This window comes from Microchirus variegatus (genome assembly GCF_963457635.1).
Source record: "Microchirus variegatus genome assembly, chromosome: 9".
NCBI lineage: Eukaryota > Metazoa > Chordata > Actinopteri > Pleuronectiformes > Soleidae > Microchirus > Microchirus variegatus.
Window position 1 is genome coordinate 24277088 of NC_139810.1, and position 3284 is coordinate 24280371.

The following is a 3284-nucleotide window of genomic DNA, read 5'->3' on the forward strand; positions in this document are numbered from 1 at the left end:
CTCTGAGTCAATGTCCCAGTTGTGGTGAGTCATTACGAAATATCCTCAAAGTACAATTAGACAGACGTGGAGAGAGAGAGAGAGACTTTCTCTGAGGGGAAACGTGTGTGAACAGGATTTAGTTCACTCGTCAGTGTCTTTCAGAAACGAGACGATGAGTCACAGTTCAGCTGAGCTGTATCTCACCGTCTGCGACAGAGAATCATTACGGCATCAGGTCAGATTTGTTCATGTTGTCGTCATTGTGATTGAGCCGGGTGTCGCAACATTGGTCGGTTAGTTTAGAGTTTACGCCTTACCGTAAGGGTGGGAATCGCAAGGTACGATACGCGATACACGGTCCACGATACCGATAACATCGCGATACATCGCGATATCTCTGTAACCGAAGGAAACCAAATGGTAAAAGTTACAAGTGCAGGATTTCTCTATTTATTCACAACTTAGAGAACAAAGCGCATAAAGTCTTTATATTGAGCGTGGATGGCGCAGCTCTTAATGTAGCTTTGTCCACCATTATCCTGCTCTAAACTCCCAAACTTCCACCTAAGTTTCACTCATGAAATAGTGATGCTGGCAGGGACTGTTTACAGTGCCTTAATTTGTTAAAATATCCATACATGCCCTGATGTATCGATTATCATATTGCACAAGGAAGGACACTGATATATGTATATCGCCAAATCGATATTTTACCTATTTTACCTCAAAGAATGGGCCACGACCCACTGGCAGACTTTGTAGGACTCAGATTTGGCTCTACAGAGTATTCTTTTACCTAATTAATTTAAACATATTAATGTTTTTAATTGTTACATTGAAATAATTTTATTTGGTATACCAGAACTTTGAAGTGGTGTTGACACTGTCCTTGGTCCTCTCACCTCTCTAGTTTCTAGGGAAGGTTAAACCTAATTTATATGTTCAGGTTAAGGAAGCTCTGGATCATATAGGAAGTTTTACAAATATAAGAATAAAAAAAATGGGAATAATATAATTTGATGAATTTAGATAATTTTAATAATTATTTATTTTGTAGCTGTTTAATAACGCTCTTAATAATGACACCATTTGAGCTTTGATTGACCATTACTCTGTGTATTCGTCTGTAGATTCTGGTTGTTTGATTATAACAGGACAAACTGAAAAATACAAAATAAATGAATCTGGCAAAAGTTCAGTTTATAATGATATAAATAAACTGGGAAAAGCCATCCATTATCAACATAGATTACACTGTGGACCTGACCTGTCCAGGACAGATTTCTTGAAAGTGAAACTTGATATGGGAAAGTTTTTTTGTCGATGCTGCACACTCCCTTCTGAGTGAAAGAAAAAGTGACTTCATTTAAAGAGTGAAAATGAAAACTATACCTCACTGTGAAAAGCCCAGGAATCCCAGATGTAGTTGCTGGGAATTTCTAAGATGAGATGAGGCCAGTTCCTCTCGGCAGCCGTCATGTGTTTGGGATTAGACCGGCTCAGGGTTGAAAGATGTGACACTGGTGCGTCTGAAAAATCTTTAGTTCCAACACAGAAATTGAATCCAATCATCACAGAAGATCTCGATGTACCAAATCCAACAGATGACAACTTTGATCAATTAACACCCATCCTTACATCATATATCTGGGGGGTGTGTGTGTGTGTGTGTGTGTGTGTGTGTGTGTGTGTGTGTGTGTGTGTATGTGTGTGTGTGTGTGTGTGTGTGTGTGTGTGTGTGTGTGTGTGTGTGTGTGTTTGGTGGTACAGTATGTGGGGCAGCATTTGTGTCCAAGACAATTTCAGGGCAAATAAAGTAATCTTGAATCTTGAACAATTTTGATATTTACATCAAAGTTTTTTTTTTTTTTCCAACACAATGGTTCATTGATCATCAAAAAGTTTGCTCGTTAACCACATCCGTTACTGAGTAAAAAAAATGTGTTGGCCTAAATTAAAAAAAAATAAAAATAATAATAATAATATAAACTCAGGCACCAGAAACGTCAGAAAGTTAAAGCATTTGTGACCTTTGACCTTTAACTTTTTAACTGATACATTATGTGTTTAGTGCCATATTTTATTTTGTCAGCACTTTAATTTGTAAAGGTTTGCCTTTAACTAAAAACAATTTGTGTACAATTTGTGTCCCCCTTGTGATGTTTTCACGACACAAAAAGTAACTTTTAAATATTAAACCAAGTACTTAAAGGTACAATATGTAGTATTTATGGGTTTATATAACCCAAAATCCACTTTTTTATACATATTATGTGCTCCTGCATTGTCTAGTCGCTGTATAATAGTTTTTGTTTCATTTTCGTAGTGTTTCAAAAAGTCATGTTAAATAACATGACCGCTGACCGCGGTTGCATAGCCACTGTTAGCAGCGAGACGCCATGTTTCTACGGGAGCCTGTAAGGACAAACGCGAGAGAACAAAACAAGCGTCTCTTTACCTCCTCTCTCTCCGCTTCGTCTGCTACGGCCGCGGTAGCTCCGCCCTCTCCCTCGCCTCACGAACCTCATCTGCTGACACGGAGAAAGACGACGAGGACGACATTTGACCAGCTGAGGATACCGTAGCGCTCAGGGAAGGGAGGGGGTGAGCAGAGCAGCAGGTCTTTGTTGTAAATTTCAGCCTCTCCTCTAGATGGCACTATAAACTACTTATTTCCCCTTTAAAAAAAAAAAAAACCAAAAAAAAAACTTTAACTTGAGTACATTTTTGGACCAGTGTACTTTGTACTTCAGTAAAATGTTATCAAAAATAGTGGTACTTTTAGTTTTACGTAGAATATTTCAGATTATTTCTTTCCACCTATGGCAACTTCTCGTTTTAAGAAATAAGGATAATGAGTCATTTCTCTGCATTCTTGGCAACAACAACAACAAAAAAAACATAATGAAGCAACACGTCCTCCCCTTCTCATTTTCTCCCTAACCTCCCGTCCTGCCTGTGTAACGATTGTGAGTCACATCCTCCAAACCCTTGACCTTGTGAGAGAAACGGGCAGCCAGGAGCCTGCAGTTCACTCAGCTTCCAGGAATCCAGTGTGGGATTCCCCCCCCCCCCTCCCCCACTGTGCTCCCTCCTCTCTTTGCCGTCTGCTCTGTTGTTTAACAGGAGGCTTTTCCACATGCCTGTACCTTCAGGTCAGTTTCAGTCACATTGAGTCCAGCGGCGCTGCTGATTGGACAGGAAGGGTTAGAGCCTGTACCTGCCAGGTGGAGGTGAATGCTGCTTCATTACTGGCTGAGAGAGGAGTTAAATGGGAGCAGAGTGGCTCCTCCCACTTCCCA